The following is a 17,615-nucleotide window of genomic DNA, read 5'->3' as shown; positions in this document are numbered from 1 at the left end:
TCGCTTTGGGAAACGGAAAAGCCTGGAGCCGGTTCCCAGCCTGAGCGGTGACTGTACTGGGGGTCTGTCGGGGGAGGATCTTGGGCCGGTTTTGCGCCGGGTGCTGCCGCCGCCTCCCGGAGCAGCCGAGCTGGGACTCCGCCGCGCTGCTGGGGTAACGTTCTCTCCTCCACCACTCTAGCCCGGCGCAGTGCCCGAGGACCTGCCGGCACTAGAGTTCCAGAGAGGCAGGACTGGGGTAGGGGGGACGGAATTCTGGGTTTCCCAGTAGTTTGGAAGACATTCTCCTCATCCCTCAGCGCTGGGGTGTCAGGTCTCTACGTTGCAACTGGGAGGCTGTAGTACCTACCTTGTTCTCCTAGATGACATGGTGCTTCGTGCAGTTAGGTGGACGATTCTTCAGATTCTCTGGAGTAGATACCGTGTATTCGTTTCGGTGCAGAGGGGGATGAATCATCGTTTGAGGGCCTTTTTTAGACTCTCTCCAGAAAATTGGAGCATAAGCTTGCATATGTTACTAGTTACCAAGCCAGGAAAATGGTTGGAGAATAATTGCCATTTATTGGGAGGATTTGGTGCGTCACCCTTACTGGAAAAGGGAGAGGTTTTGAGAATAAGAAGGGAAAGAGAACTTCGATTTTTTTGAGTAGCTGCTGTGCACTTTGGTGATTTTTAACCTTTTGGAGATCACGTACCCCCTTGAAGCTTTGTGGAAGGCCAGGGACAATTCTTCTAAAACAATGGGTACACATACATTTGTCATACAATCGGTGAGACTCAGAGATTCCGAAGCCCATCTGTGGACATTCTAGGGTCTGTGAACTTAAGGTTAAGAACCCCTATCTTGTATACCGTAAGTGGCACTTTAATTATGTTACCTTCTTTGACCTTCACGATAACTTGAGTACCCTCCTTTTACATGTGGGGAAGCCGAGGCTCAAACTGTATTCAGAGGTTTGTTCGAGTTTGATTTAATTCCAAAGCCTGTACTTTTCTTATTGCACAAAGCTGTCCTTGCATTTGAAATCCAAAAAGGTTATTAGGTTTAAAAAAAAAAAAAAGCTGGCCTTTGCATAGCTCTTCGTATGAAACATAGTGTATTGGTTAACATGAACTTTGGAGTCTGACTAATGGAGCTGGCTCTAAATCCTCGCTCTGCTTCTTACTAGCTGTATGACATTATCTGTACCTCAGTTTCTTCATCTATAAAGTGGAGATAATCTCAGTCGAACCTGTCTTATAGGGATGTTATCAGAGCTAAATGAATAAAAATGTGAAGTCCCTAGAACAACACCCACCACAGATAAACCCTGTTATTTTCATTGTGCGTCTTCCAACATGTGGTGGTATTTGAATTTTATGCCAATTGTATTTTAATACAATTTGGATAACAATGGGTACACATACCCATTGTTTTGGACCTGAAATGTGTTGATATCCACAAGAACCTTATAAAGTTTTCAGTTCTTGGAAAGTTCAACCGCAGGGTGATTTCTCGTGTTGATTTGTGTATAGGCACAGTTTTCTTCCTTCTTCTCCTTTTTCTTTTGGGCTTGCAGGCATTTAATAGCTTTGTAGTTCACATACCTGACTTTGTAGCCTCCAAATTTTTTATGTTGAAACAGTTTTATCATTGAACCATCTACAGATACTGTATGTGCCTCCTGCTTTACCCCATTTGCGATCACTAAAAGTCCCTAATCTCTTTGAGACAGCTTGTCTGCAAACTGTCATTCGTGGGTAGAACTGAGAGCTACCACTTTTTCAATGCATTAGAACCTCTTGGTGCTTAGGCAATAACCTTTTTAAGCAAACACGATCAGTTTATTTTAAACATTTGGATACTGATGAGTATTATAGATAGGTTCAGAAGGAAAATTGCAAATAATTAAATAGTAATTTGCAGAAGAACTGACAGAACACTCTCCTGGTAATGTGTACGATGAATATTGGAATCCATGAACAATAACAATTTTTTAAAAAAGCAGTTTGTAATACCTGTTGAGAATTTTCTGGTCTCCTTGTTTGTTAATACTTGAGAGGGAGCTGTGTTAGTGAAGGAACACCACAGGGGATGAGAGCATACTTAGAAAAATGTTTTTGTTGAATTGTAATTTTATCACATTCTGGGATTCTTATAGCCTAAGGTTAAAGTACTGAGATGCTCTATGGCATGTTTTGATGGTGATGGGAGTGGGGAGATGGTGTTGCTTTGTGTTGGGTGGGAGCAGAAAGTAATTGCTTTTGATTACATACTTGTGAGAAAAAGAAATGGTTTTAGTCCTTCTCAGCAGTCAAGAGGGTTGTTTTGTACTTTTCTGCAATCTTGAAAGAATTTTTTAAGGCATTCAACCCACAGTTTTGAACACATAATTGGGCTTGGAATTCATTCCATTCACTAATTGGTCTAACTTACTAATTTAATAACAAATTTCTTTATAAAATTATGGATAATGAAAGATTCCTTTAAAACGCTTGTATTTCAATGTTAGAAAGTTAAAGGTAGATTCACTTTTGTGGCCATCAAGAGAAAAAAATAACACACAGATATTTTCTTCATTTTCAAGTTACAGTTTTTACACTTATTTTTGTGTCTCATGTGATACTGAGTTCTTTCCCCCAGCATTACTTGTTATTAATTATTTTTCTGTTTACTTGGCCGCCTCCTAAAAATATCGCATGTTGTACAGCATCTTCTGCCCCTAAGATACCGATACTGAATTGGGATTGCAAAGATACCTCAGAGGTCCACTGTATGTTCATTCATTCAGAAGGCACTTAACAAGGGCCTGTTCTGCCCTAGGCAGTGTGCTGGGTACTCTTCAAGAGCTCAGGCCTGTGTTGGAGACAGGCTTGTGAACAGATCAATTATGGTAGGTGGTTCAACAGAGGTATGTAAATTGAACTATTTTATAAGAGTTATTCTGCCTGTTCATTTTTATGGAAGTGGTCCAGGTTGGAGTGCCATTGTGTAATAAATATTACACATACCGTTTTGGTTTTTTTTTTTTTAATTTTTTTTCAACGTTTTTTATTTATTTTTGGGACAGAGAGAGACAGAGCATGAACGGGGGAGGGGCAGAGAGAGAGGGAGACACAGAATCGGAAACAGGCTCCAGGCTCCGAGCCATCAGCCCAGAGCCCGACGCGGGGCTCGAACTCACGGACCGTGAGATCGTGACCTGGCTGAAGTCGGACGCTTAACCGACTGCGCCACCCAGGCGCCCCTACACATACCGTTTTAATATTACAACGTACCCTATAACAAATCAGACTTTATGAACTGAATGGGTTCTAGTGTATCATTTTACTTTTTAAATGACTTTAGTCATTAAATAGCTTAGGTTTGAATTTCAGTTCTCTTTCTTTGGTTTCTTTTTTGAAGCGTTCATGAATGTTTACCCTGTACTAATTTTCTTTTATACAGTGGTTTTCAAACTTGTGAGGTGGTTAAGCATGATTGTAGTTCGCGTGTATGTAAATGTGCGCATGCGTCAGTGTGTGCGCACTTGCGCATGCCTGAAGCCTTGATACGGTGTTGAATCACCATGATGTTTTCCTGGTGGAACTTTTGAAGCCTGTTCTGCAAATGTGGTTTAATAGAGTGTTCATTTAGTTGTAAGAAACCAAACAGTCACGGTAAACACTAGCCTGAATTGAACAATGCCATACGATTTTAATATGAATTTTTGCCTTGAATAGTTGAATAATTTGCACCATGTTTTTTTTTGGAACTTCTAGATGCAGCATCATTTCAGTGCAGTTTGCCTGTTGGTGTTGAGATGCTCTTAGTCAGTATCTGTTCATTGTATTTTCTTTTCGTTATTTTTGGCCAGAGTTCAGGTAAAGGTAATCTAATAATATACAACATACATTTTCTGCAGGTTCCCCTTGCTCTTATCCAGAGATCTAGCCCAGGTTATTTTAACCCCTCTTTTGTCCACTTAGAGAGGTTCCACTCCAAGGCCCCCCCCCCCCCCCCACCATTGTATGTATGAGCTAGTTTTTCAAGTCTTGCTGAGGAAGGAAACCCAGCTGGGCTGCATAAATGGTTTATGGAAAAGATTGAAAAGGATTTGAAAACAAGTGTTTTAACCAAGCATTACCTGGATTGGGGTAGGGATTAAAGTGGCATGATCAGAATCCTAGGAAGAATAAGAATATAAAGTGGGAACAAGATGTAATTTTTTAAAAACCACATTTTATTTTGGAATAATCTTAGATTTACAGAGAAGTTGCAAGGATAGAACAGAGAGTTCCTATATACCTTTCATGTAGCTTTACCCCTAATGTTAACATCTTACATAACCACAGTACATTTGTCACATCTAAGAAATTAACATTGGTACATGTTAACTGAACTACAGACTTTTTTTTCTTCTTTTTTTTTGATTTTACAAGTTTTTCCTCTAGTAGCCTTTTTTCTGTTCTAAGATCCAGTCCGGATACTATATTGTGTTTAGACCATGTGCTGTGCAATTTGGATAAATAGGCTGGGGTTTCCAGTGGCTTTTTCTCTGCCACGCATGTGGATCAGTAATCCCCTCTGACCAGTGCTGAAGAGAGAAAGTCATTGACCATGAGAATAAACAATACTGTATAGGTAGTGTTTTAGTATCCCCTTAATTCCCAAAGCACTGTTAACTCGGTCGAAGAGTTGGCTTTGCTCCCAGGAGGGTGGTATGAAGTTTTCTGAGAAGCTAAGAGCTAATCCTGATTGAGGGGCCCTTCTTGGGCTCCACTAACAGCATGTGCTCCCTTCGTAGACTTTACTACATGGAATTATCACCACTTGTTTACTTGACTATCTTCTTTACTAAACCATATGTTTCTAAGGGGTCAGGGACCATCTTACTCATTTTGGAATCCTCAGGGTCCAACATAAGCTTGGTATATGATAGATTCTTTTTCTTTTATTATTTTTGTTTAGTTTTGAGAGACAGAGACAGACAGAGTGTGAGCGGGGGAGGGGCAGAGAGAGAAGGAGACACAGAATCCGAAGCAGGCTCCAGGCTCTGAGCAAGCTGTCAGCACGGAACCCGATGCAGGACTTGAACCCGTGAACTGTGAGTCATGACCTGAGCTGAAGTCGGATGCTTAACCGACTGAGCCACCCAGGTGCCCCTATGATAGATTCTTAACACACATTTGAAGAAATTAATAAATCCTTGTTTGGTAGCATTGACTATTAGATCAACAGAAGTTTTGTTTTAATACTATGTAAGTGTTGAGTTTCTCCTTCAATTTGAGCCGTCTTAGTTTGCCAATCCTGTGGCTAGTTGAGTTTTTCTTCCTGGAATCTTAAAGAACTATAAAATACTCATTTAAGATTGCTCTTTTTTTTTTTTTGATTATGTAAATAAGTTATTTTCTTTAAAAATAACAGAATAGACGGTAGCAGAGGTAGAAATTTTGTTAGCTTTTAAGTGCATGTGTGACAATTCCAGTTTCATCCCACTAGGCTGTAGATCTGGCTGTGTGCCTGCCACTTCATGCACAGTTAATGAAATGACACCTTCCTAGACTTATCGAGGGAGACGGCTTGTCAGATTCAGAGAATTAGTTTAAAATTTTTCCTATTATAGCCAAGATTCAGTGGCCCAGGGTCACCTAAGCATAAAAGCTGCCATGGTATGGGAACACAGGGGCCTGTCCTGATTCTGTGGATCAGGCACAGTAGATTCCGTTTGGTAAATAGAAAAAAAAAAAATCACGATTGGAGAGAGTTGTAAATTGAAGCTGCTGTTTTCTTGATGTAGATGAAAGACTGTGATGGGGCATAGATGAGCCAGTTTTTCTATTTTGTTTTTTTCTCCAGACATCCCAGGAAGTTACAAAATGAGCAATGATAAATTGGCCCTTGTTTCCCTGTTTTACTCACATTAGCTTTGAATCCCTTTTTCCCTCCTTTCTCTGAACTATGCTGAGAATGGCAAAGTCTGTTCCAGGGGGCAGTTGAATCTAAACTGTGCTTTCGTATGTACTCTTTATTTCAAGTCTGAAGAACTCTGGTTTGTTTTCAAGAGAATAGTTCAATAGAGAATATCAATATTAAGAGATGTAGAATTACTTTTATGTCTGCCAGCTTAGGCTTTATAAGCCTAACTTTTCTTTTAACCAGTGAATGATAACTTTTTTCAGCCTCCTCTCAGGTGATAGTGAGCTTATAAAAGCTTCTCTTTAAAACCAGAAGGGCAAGTAGTTCATTGTCCTTGGCTTAACCTGCAGGTGCATGGTCTGGGTTTTGGAATTTTGTTGTTGTTGTTTTAAGACCCAGCATCAGGGGTCCAGAAGGTTTATGTCAGTTTGAGGAGAGCTGAGGGACTAAAACATTGGCTACATTTAGAAATGCCATTTATTAGGTTAAAGAGTAGGGGGAATCTGTTAAAAGATTAAAAATCTTCCCAAATTCTGCAATAGGCTGTAACTTAAATCCTGCTTGGTAATATGGGAAGTTGAATTTGGAAGAAAGCAATAATAAAACTGAGTAATTAATGAAATAAAGGGAATGCAGGAGCTTAAAAAACTCTTGTTAAAAATTTTTTTTATTACAATATAGTTGACATACAATATTCTCTTAGTTTTAGATGTACAACATAGTGATTGGACAGTTATATACATTATTTTTTAAAGTTTACTTATTTTGAGAAAGTGAGCACATGCGCACACTCATGCAGGGGAGGGGCAGAGAGAGGGGGAGAGAGACTCCCAAGCAGGCTCCGTGTTGTCTGTGAGGACCCCAACGAGGGGCCGGGTCTCCAACTGCGAGACTAGGACCTGAGCCGAAATCAAGAGTTGGACACGTAACTGACTAAGCCACCCAGGTGCCCCAGACAATTATATGCATAATGAAATGCCTACTACGATTAAGTATAGTTACTATTTGTCACCGTACAAAGTTATTACAGTATTATCGATGATATTCCCTGTGCTGTATTTTTCATCCCTGTGACTTATTTATTTTGTAATAAATACAAAAGAAGTCTGTACCTCTTACTCTCCTTCACCTATGTCACCCATCACCTCACACCCCTCTCCTCTGGCAGCCATCAGTTTGTTCTCTGTACTTACGAGTCTGTTTTTGTTTGTTTATTTTGTTTTGCAGATTGTACATATAAGTGAAACCATGCAGTATTTGCCTTTTTGTGTGTGGCTTATTTCACTTAGCGTGATACCCTCTAGGTCCATCCATATTGCTGTGAATGGCAAGGTTTCATTCTTTTTCATGGCCGAGTAATATTTCATTTTAAATATACGTGTATATTATATGTATATACATTATATGTATATATTATATATGTCCCATCACATCTTCTTTATTCACTCACCTGTTGATGGACACTTAGGTTGTTTCCGTATCTTGGCTGTTGTAAATAATGCTGCGGTAAACATAGGAGTGCATGCATCTTTTCAAATTAGTTTTCATTTTCTTCAGGTAAATACCCACAAGTGAAATTTCTGGGTCATGCGGTGGTTCGATTTTTGATTTTTTGAAGAACCTCCAGACTGTTTTCCACAGTGGCTGCACCAGCTTACATTCCCACCAACGGTGTACAGGATTCCCTTTGGTCCACATGCTCACCAACACTGTTTATTTCTTGTCTTTTTGATGCTAGCCATTCTGACTAGTGTGAGGTGATATCTCATTATGGTTTTGATTTCCATTTCCCTGATTAGTGATATTGAGCATCTCTTCATGTGTACTCCTGTTAAATATTTTAACAAGAAATTTTCTTTTGTGACACTTTTAGAGAAAATTTCTAGAAAAAAATCTTTGCCCTGGTGTTAGGCGAAGATTTTTTCTTTAATAGGATACAAAAAACAACCTAAAAGAAGAATGTTGATAAGTTGGATTTCATCAAATTCAAAACTTACTCTTTAATACCATTAAGAAAATGTTAAAAACAAACCTCAGAAAATATTTGTCAAACATGTGTCTAGTATATAAAGAACTCTGAAAACAACTAAGTAATAGGACAGTTTGATTTTTAAATTTTTTTTTAACGTTTATTTATTTTTGAGACAGAGAGAGACAGAGCATGAACGGGGGAGGGGCAGAGAGAGAGGGAGACACAGAATCGGAAACAGGCTCCAGGCTCTGAGCCATCAGCCCAGAGCCCGACGCGGGGCTCGAACTCACGGACCGCGAGATCGTGACCTGAGCCGAAGTCGGACGCTTAACCGACTGAGCCACCCAGGCGCCCCAGTTTGATTTTTAGAAATACAAAAGATTTGGATACCAAAGAAGTGTCACAAATAGCCATTAAGCACACGAAAGCGTACTCAATGCTGTTAGTCCTTAGGGAATTGCAAATCAAAACCACAGTGAGAGGGACGCCTGGGTGACTCAGTTGGTTAAGCGTCCCAACTCTTGATTTCGACTCAGGTCATGATCCCAGGGTCGTGAGATTTAGCCCCAGGATGGTCTCCAAGCTGAGCATGGACACTGCTTAAGATTCTCTCTCCCTCCCTCTACCCTCCTCCCTCGCTGTCATTCTCTCTCTCTCTCTCTCTCTCTCTCTCAAAACAAAAACAAAAACCCACAGTGAGAGACCACTTCACACCTATTAGAATGGGTAAGATTTAGTAGCATGTTCTTTAACCTCCATGTGTTTAGATTTTTTTCTTGTGGTTGATTTCTGGTTTCATAGTGTTGTGGTCAGGAAAGATGCATGGTTATGACTTCGATCTTTTTGAATTTGTTGAGACTTGTTTTGTGGCCTAATATGGATCTGTTCTGAAGAATGTCCCGTGTGCACTTGAAAAGACTGTATTCTGCTGTTTTAGGATGGAGCGTTCTGAATATATCTGTTAAGTCCATCTGATCCAATGTGTCAATTGATTTTCTTATTGATTTTCTGTTTGGATGATCTGTTCATTGATGTAAGTGGGATTTTAATGTCCCCTACTGTTAGACTACTATTGATTACTTCCTTTATGTTTGTTATTAACTACTTGAAGTATTTGGATGCTTCCATGTTGGGTGAATAAGTATTTAAAGTTACTATGTCTTCTTGTTGGATTGTTCTAGAATGATAAAATTTAAAAGATCAACAATGCCAAGTGTTGGCAGATGTGAGCAACTGGAGCTCTCATACGTTGCTGGTGAAAACGCAAGATGGTGCAGGTGCTTTGGAAAACAGTTTGGCAGTTTCTTTTTTTTTTTCTTTTTAAATGTCTATTTTATTTATTTATTTATTTATTTATTTTATTTTTTTTTTTAATTTATTTTTGGGACAGAGAGAGACAGAGCATGAACGGGGGAGGGGCAGAGAGAGAGGGAGACACAGAATCGGAAACAGGCTCCAGGCTCCGAGCCATCAGCCCAGAGCCTGACGCGGGGCTCGAACTCACGGACCGCGAGATCGTGACCTGGCTGAAGTCAGACGCTTAACCGACTGCGCCACCCAGGCGCCCCTATTTTATTTATTTTTGAGAGAGAGAGAGCGCGCGAGCAGGGGAAGGGACAGAGAGAGAGGGGGACAGAGGATCTGAGGCAGACTCCATGCTGACTGCAGATAGCCCGATGTGGGGCTTAAACCCACGAACCATGAGATCATGATCTGAGCAGAAGTCGGATGCTTAACCGACCAAGCCACCCAAGCACCCCGGCAGGTTGGCAGTTTCTTTTAAGTTAAATATGTACTTATCATATGGCCCAGCAATCTCACTCTTAGCTGTTTACCCAAGGGAAGCAAAAACATGTGTCCACATAAGACTTAGGCTTGAATGTTCATAGCAGCTTTACCCTGAACAGCCCCAAACTGGATAGAATCAAATGTCCTTCAACTGGTGAACAGATAAGAAATTGTAATATGCCCATATAATGGACTGTTGTGTAGCAACACAACAATAAAGAGGAATGAACTACTGGTACATGTAATGACATGTATGGGTCTAAATAATGTGGTAAGTAAAGAAATGCCACAACACAAAGGTCTACATTTTGTATAGAACGCTATTTGGCATTCTGTAAAAGGCAAAACTATGGTGATAGAAAGCACATCAGTGGTTGCACAAGGGGATCATGAGGAGACTTTGGGATGATGAAATGTTCTGTATCACCATTGTGTTTTATACCATAACCTTATACAGTTGGCAAAGCTCTAATTGTTTAAGTTGGCAGCTTTTACTATATATAAGCTATACCTCAATAAAGCTGATTTTGATACGATTTTTTTGCCATTGATTTATGTGGGATTAGAGACTGGATTCAGATTAGTTCAGATCTGAATTTGTTATAGGCACTAAGATAATTTTGAAATAATCAGTATCCCTGAATTGACTTGCAAAGAGCTTACTAGTTATCAGTGTTGGGTCAAGTTTAGGCAAAGATTTTTATTATTAATGAGAATAGATGGAAATCAGATACACGTTTTATTTGAAGTTGCTTGATCAGAGAATGAGAGTTCCAAATAATCAAGGAAGAAAACCTGGGTGCTGGTTTTTGAATTCCCCCTCTGGCCTAAATCATTACTGGTTCTAATACTGTGACCACCGGTTTCTAGAAATACTTCCTTTTGGCTCTAGTAAACCACTTTTACAGTTTTTCCCTTTTCTCTGATTGTTCCTTTTCAGTTTTTGCTAGCTCCTTTTTTGGGGAAGAAGGCAGTACTTTTAAGGTTGATCTCCTCAGAGTTGTGTAATTGGTCTTTTTCTTGGTCTACTTGTTTTCCATGGCAGTCTTGTTTTTTTGTTTTTTTTTTTTAATCTCCTGTGTCTTTTAACTGCCCTCAGGGTACTGGTATTTCCATGGCTTCAGATGCTTATGTCCATTTGTCTTGTGGATATATTCACCCAGATATCTTATAGACACTTCAAACTTAACATGTTCAGTTCTGTGCTTATCTTTCCCGCTGTACTGGCTCTGTGTCTTTCATTCACCACCACCATTCATCCAGGCTCCCAAGAGTAAAAAATTCTGATTTGTCCTTTGTTTCTTGCTCTCCTTTATCTTTTTGACCCATAGGTCACTAATCCTGTTGTTTCTAACTGGGAAACAGTGCCTACGCTAGCCTCTCCCCCTCTGCATCATGACCAGTTCCTCGCTGCTCCCTTGGACCAGCATCTTCTGGTCTCTCAGCCAGTGGTCTGTCCTCCTCTTCAGAGTCTCTCTTATATTACCGCCAGAGTTATTTCTTTTAAAATGTGTAAGCCTCTTTCTCCCTTAACTTAAAAAACACCTCTTGGCTTCTTTGGTTGTGGTTGCTTAAAGTCTAAAACGAAATCATATTTCTTTAAATTTCCAGGTTAAGTATTTCTTGAGCTCTCATTCTTCCTATCCCAAGAATCTTTTCTCTTTTTTTTCCTTTCTTGGGGTTCTTGACACATCAGGCTCTGGAATCACATTGCCTGACTCCTTCCTTTGTCATCTAGGTAACAATAGGCAAGTTATTTTAGCTCTCTGTGCTTCTGTTTCCTAATCTGTAACATATGGATAACAATGTAGGTACTTTATATGGTTGATGTGAGTTACGTGAGATAATACATGAAGCACCTCAAACAGTAGTAGTAAGTTCTCAGTAAAGGTAGATTTGTGTTATCATTCTCTTTTAAAAAATTTGTTTTAATGTTTATTTATTTTTGAGAGAGAGAGACAGAGCACGAGCAGAGAAGGGGCAGAGAGAGAGGGAGACACAGAATCTGAAGCAGGTTCCAGGCTCTGAGCTGTCAGCACAGAGCCCAATATGGGGCTCAAACTCACGAACCTGAAAGATCATGACCTGAGCCAAAGTCGGACGCTTAATCAGCTGAGCCACCCAGGCACCCCGTTCTTTTTTTAAGTTTATTTATTTTTGAGAAAGCATGAGCGGAGAAGGGGCAGAGGGAGAGGGGGGCAGACGATCCAAAGCAGGCTCCATGCTGACAGCAGAGAGCTCAATGCAGGGCTTGAACCCACAAACCATGAGATCAAGACCTGGGCTGAAGTTGGATGCTTCATCAACTGAGCCACCCAAACGTCCCTGTGTTATCATCGTTCTTGAGAAAAAAAAAAAACAACAGTCGGTATTTTGGATCCTTGCTGTGGTTGCTTCCAAATGGGATTTCTCTGGAAAACCAATTAGTCCCTCAGGTATACACAGTGCCATCTTCCTAATTTACTGCAGGTTGGGCCGCCGTTGTGGCCTGGGTGCAAACTTCCGTCGTAGCCGGGCAACCGGGCAGCCTGCTGGGCAGTTAAAGCCACATCCCCTGAGGCACCCGTCTAGTGCCAAGTCACCCGGGGCTAGTTTCCAGCCCTTCCTTTTCTTAGTGGATCTCTACTTTATTCCTGAGGCAACTGAAGAGAAGTAGTTTGTCCGGGATTACTCAGTAGTAAGATTCATGCTCTTGAGCATTATACTGTACTGTACTGAGAATCAGTCACCCTAGTTTGGCCCCATTTGGTCTTTCTAAACACTTTGTTTTCATAATGCTGACCTTTTTCATCCCCTTTCTTGACTCCGAACTTTTGCTTATGCTGTTTTTTCCACCTAGAGTACTGGTCTTTTCTGCCCTGCCCTGCGAATGCTTGCTCAGTCTTAATAGCTCTCTTGTCTCTTCTGTGGACGCTTCCTCACTCTCAGGCAAAGTTACCTTTCTCCTTCCTTTGCCTGCCCCCCCACACACATTGTTTATTCCTTTTTTGTGGCGCTTGCCTCGTTGTATTGTCCAGTACCCACTTTGGACTGAGTTCATCCAGGTTAAGAAAATACCGTCTCGTTTTTCCGTGTTACTTTAGCTTTTAGCACACAGCCTGGCAGACAGCAAATGTTCAAGAAATACGAAATGAATGAAGAATGAACCTTACAGAAGAACACGAAGATGTTGGTGAATTACCATCAGTGAATTACAGTTATGTTAGGCAAAGGGAAAATATAGATACCCAAGGATGGGGAACATAGCAGAAAAAATAATTTTATTTAAAATGTGAGTATATGAGATGAGTGATAGTAGGGTAATAGACCGTGAGTTGAGTGGGGATTGTAGTGCTTTTCAAACTTTTAAGCTCGAGTACCTCTGGTGGTAGAGGATAGTGGGCATGTAACCCCTTCGGGGCTGGGAGCAGAGCCCCAAGCAGCCTTTCTGCATCAGGTATCAAATCTCCGAATATCTTGACCACACTCATATTTTATCTTTAGACATTCACGCAAATTGTGCATTCTATTTTATTACCTATGAGTGTTTTAACGTGAACAGGGCTTTCCCTCCCCACCCACCTCATCCTTTAGTGAAAAGTTGCTGCACCAACATGTGCCATTTATCCCCGGCCTTCCAGCACATTCACATGTCCCAGTGCCCAAATCTGAGAAGCATGGAATGGGGTCATAGTCTAATATGGCAGTATTCTAGCTTGCTGTGATGTGGGAGATTGTCTACTCAGGAGTGTTATGTCATAGAACCAGGAGGGTGAGCTCATCCTGTTCTAACGAGGCTGTTCCTGGAAGGCTGCAGTCAGTTGGAGGCACCTCATTACCAGATCGCTGGGGACCAGCTGGAGAGAGTTCACAGAAGACCCACAAGAATGATTAAGAGACTGGAGGGGCTGACTGATGAGGAAAGAATATAAATGAAAACCGTATAAGTTGGCTGAACTGAGATAGCAGGAATACACAACTGTGTAAATATCTCAAGAGAATAAACTTGATGGGGGAAGGCAGTCTTTTATGGTGGGGATTTGGGGGAGAATAAACCAACGGTGAAATTAAGCAGACGAAAACGTAAATAATCTAAAGTATCTGATGGTGCACTTTATTTCTTAGAACCTCCTTAGGTCACTCTAAACTGTCAGCGTTTTGCTTATTGAATGATTTGTTTTGTTTTGTTTTTTTAATTTGATTTTCCTGGACTGTGGCTGGTGCTTCTGTATAGAGAATACTGAAGACTACGTCTTTCAAAGCCAATGTCTTTCTTTTGTCTTTCTTTGTGGGATTCAGTGGGTGATATTTGGAACTCCTGTCTGCTGCCACTGCCTCTTTTGTTATTCACCAGAATTCCAAAGTGGACTTTCATGTCAGTTTTTCACAGGATTTTTAATAATAGTTTAAAAGTAGATATTGAGTCAGTAATGTGTATAGTAATAATTTTAGAAACCTGGATATAGTATTGGTCCCTGAGGTACTGGTTTTAGGAAATTATAGCCTTGATGAAATGCAAGCATAATTGTAGGAAACATGTACTTTGGGAAATGATTGTATAAAATTCCTACTTGGGGTATGGGAGGCATAGAACTCTTTTTTTGTTTGTTTATTTTTGAGAGAGAGAGAGCGAGAGAGCGAGAGCGAGAGTGCAAGCAGGGAAGGGGCAGAGAGAGAGGAAAACACAGAATCTGAAGCAGGCTCCAGACTCTGAGCTGTCAGCCCAGAGCTTGACGTGGGGCTTGAACTCGTGAACCTTGAGATCATGACCTGAACCGAGGTTGGCCACTTTACCAACTGAGCTACCCAGGTGCCCCCTGTAACACTTTTAAATAACAGTTGAAATTCACCAGGAGAAATATTTGCATAATATTGCAAGTTTTATAGCTCTTTTCCTAAGAGGGGGCAGAACTGGATTGGAAGAAAATGACTTTATGCTTTTTTTCATTTATAAAAATGAGTTAATTTACACAAAGCAGTTATGTAGCTTTAAGGCTAAGACCCTATGCTGGAGGGTGGTAAACTTTTTTTTGTAAAGGGTCAGATAGGAAAGCTTCGTGGACCATATGTCTCTGCAGCTACTCAGCTTTGCTCTTGTAGCAAGGTTCTGTCTGGATTTGGCCTGCAGGCTGTAGTTTGCCAATTTCTGCTCTAGACCCTTGCTCCTGGAAGCTCGATCTGCAGACCAGAAGCATCAACCTTTCCTGTGAGTCTGTTAGAGATACAGAATATCAGGTCGCTTCTCAGAGGGACTGCCCTAGAGCCTAGACCAAGCTTATGAGACTTCAGTATTTATAGGAATCACTTGGGGGAACTTATCAAAGTTAAGAGATAAACCAAACAGTATACTAGCTACTGGGAGACAAAGCAGAGTAAGACCCATCAGTGTCTTCCGAGATCCCAGAAGTCATTAAGAGACACTACTGTATAAACAATTATAATACAGACTAATAAATGCTATAATAGAGGTATCTTCAGCATAGGCGTATCACAGAGGAGCAAATGATTGGTTCTGCCTGGCATGGGGGGAATTCTCAGAGGGCCTGAGAATTGGACCAGGAAGGGGGATGATGCTTGAGCTGAATTTTGAGGCTTACTAGAGACACTGAAGCATTGTGAGGGGTTATGCATGGTAGATTGTGGTGGGTGCAGTAAAGATGCTGTTAGAACTAGGGGTTATTTGGGGCACCTGGCTGGCCCAGTCCGTGGAGCATGCAACTCTTGATCTTGGAGTTGAAGTTCGAGCCCCATGTTAGATATAGAGATTACTTACAAATAAAATCTTTAAAAAAAAAAAAACTAGGAGTTACTTAATAACCAAATAGCTGATTACAGGGCTGGAGACCCACTAAGATCATAATGAATAGAAATAAAATTGCAGGGGCACCTGGGTGGCTCAGTCAGTTAAGCGTCTGACTTTGGCTCGGGTCACGATCTCCCGGTTCATGGGCTCGAGCCCCGTGTCAGGCTCTGGTGCTGACAGCTCAGAACCTGGAACCTGCTTTGAATTCTGTGTCTCCCTCTTTCTCTCTGCCCCTCCCCTGCTCATGCTCTGTCTGTCTCTCTCAAAAATAAATAATAAACATTAAAGGAATTTTTTAAATAAAATTTCAGTACATTCAAGGGCGCCTGGGTAGCTCAGTCGGTTAAGTGTCCGACTTCAGCTCAGGTCATGATCTCATGGTCCATGAGTTTGAGCCCCGTGTCAGGCTCTGTGCTGACATCTTAGAGCCTGGAGCCTGCTTCGGATTCTGTGTCTCCCTCTCTCTCTGCCCCTGCTCGTGCTCTGTCTCTCTCAAAAATAAAAATCTTTAAAAAACTTTAAAAAAAAAATTTCAGTACGTTCTTTTATTTTTAGCTAATTTTTATACTCCTTATTTGAAAAAAAGGATAACTTGCCTGTTCTCCCCCAAAAAGTTATTTGTTCTCCAGAAGTAGAAACTTTTAATATGTTCTTACATCAGTAAGAATTTGGAAAACACTGAAAGGTACAGGTAGAAAATGAAAGTTGTTTATAATTTCATACAGCAAAAAATGACTAGTATTTTTATGTTCCTTCTAGTCTTGTTTATGTAATGTAATATTTTAAAAATTGCACTCATGCCATGTAAATAATTTTGTGCTTACTTTGTATTTAACATTTTATTTGTGAGAAATTTCTTTTGTTATTCCTTAAAAGGTGTCATTGTTTAATGCTTAGATAGCATTCTAATTGATCTCTTACAGTTCATGTAACTGTTATCTTGCTTGTGGATCCTGTAATCTGGTTCCAGTTGCTGGTTGACCTGGCTTTTGGCTCACGTATTTGGCAATTCTATCACCATATTTTAAAATAAATACAAATACTTGTTTATTTTTTATTATAAAAGTTTGCCAACTTGCTTGATCGGCTAGCCTTCACTTATTCTGTTCTGCTGTTCTTACTAACATTGTGGGTTTTCTTTCTTGGTTCCCCACGGTAGGGAGGCAAGTAGGGTAGTCATTAAAAGCATGGATTCTAGGTCCAGGTTGTCTGGGTTTAATTGATCATTACTACTCATGTGCGTAATCTTGAGAGAGTACCTCAGTTTCCTCATCTGTAAAATAGGAGGATAATTCCCTTTGTGCCCTGGGGTTGTAAGTTAATATATATGAAGCACTGAGCGCGGTTCCCACCATGTGGAAAGAGAATCTCTTTTTGTTTAGCGATGAGTAGTCTTTTCTCATTTGTTCTATGGTGGCTGTTTGCGTATGCTTTGCCATAACCCCCTTTCTGCTATATTTAGTTCATGAATATCTTTATTTTTTATTTTTTATTTTTTATTTTTTATTTTTTATTTTTGGGACAGAGAGAGACAGAGCATGAACGGGGGAGGGGCAGAGAGAGAGGGAGACACAGAATCGGAAGCAGGCCCCAGGCTCCGAGCCATCAGCCCAGAGCCCGACGCGGGGCTCGAACTCACGGACCGCGAGATCGTGACCTGGCTGAAGTCGGACGCTCAACCGACTACGCCATCCAGGCGCCCCCATGAATATCTTTTGAGTTACACGCTGACTTTACTAGACTTTACTTAGTGACTTTATCTTGAAAGTCCACAGATTTTCGTTTCCCCACTCAGAAAAGTAAATAACACTATTTAAAAAATAAAACCAGCATTGTTAAACCATGTCTTGGAAATGCGTACGTGGGCACGAAGGGAGCAGACCGCATGGGCAGATAGATTAGGTTTTGGAGCTTTTTGGTGATTTCCCCTTTCCAAGTGAGTGTTGCCGTGATTCCTTATATGGCATATGAGGCCCTCTGCATTGTGGCCCCACCTATCCTGTGCTTTCATATCTCTTCACCTTATTCTCAGCCCCTGTGCCGCAGCCCTATTAAACTGGAATTAGGCATGTGGTAGTGATGAGGCTCGCTCTTTAAAGCTGTCCCTAGTTGCTCCTAATGAAGGATCGCAGTCAGCTGGAGCTTCCTTCTGGGGAGTGACACAGTTAAGGCAGTGAGGTTGCCATTGCCCCTTT

The 17,615-nt window shown here is 40.9% G+C and overlaps 1 protein-coding gene across 9 annotated transcripts in view; it reads left to right on the top strand.

Annotated features, from left to right (window-relative positions):
* The first annotated feature begins 7 nt into the window (after positions 1 to 7).
* The window catches only part of AREL1 (apoptosis resistant E3 ubiquitin protein ligase 1), a 49,416-nt gene continuing 31,808 nt past the window's right edge, over positions 8 to 17,615 (top strand). For 2 of the 9 annotated variants that reach the window (XM_058739680.1, XM_058739671.1), the window contains exon 1: positions 8 to 154. The gene's annotated coding sequence lies outside the window, so the exon portion shown is untranslated. Of the gene's footprint in view, positions 155 to 2,803; positions 2,892 to 4,489; positions 5,067 to 12,022; positions 13,601 to 17,615 lie in introns of those variants that run through there. The other 7 variants (XM_058739674.1, XM_058739675.1, XM_058739672.1 and 4 more) reach the window with 7 other exon arrangements.

This window comes from Neofelis nebulosa, chromosome 7 (assembly GCF_028018385.1).
Source record: "Neofelis nebulosa isolate mNeoNeb1 chromosome 7, mNeoNeb1.pri, whole genome shotgun sequence".
Taxonomy (NCBI): domain Eukaryota; kingdom Metazoa; phylum Chordata; class Mammalia; order Carnivora; family Felidae; genus Neofelis; species Neofelis nebulosa.
This window is presented reverse-complemented; position numbering and strand designations above follow the sequence as displayed.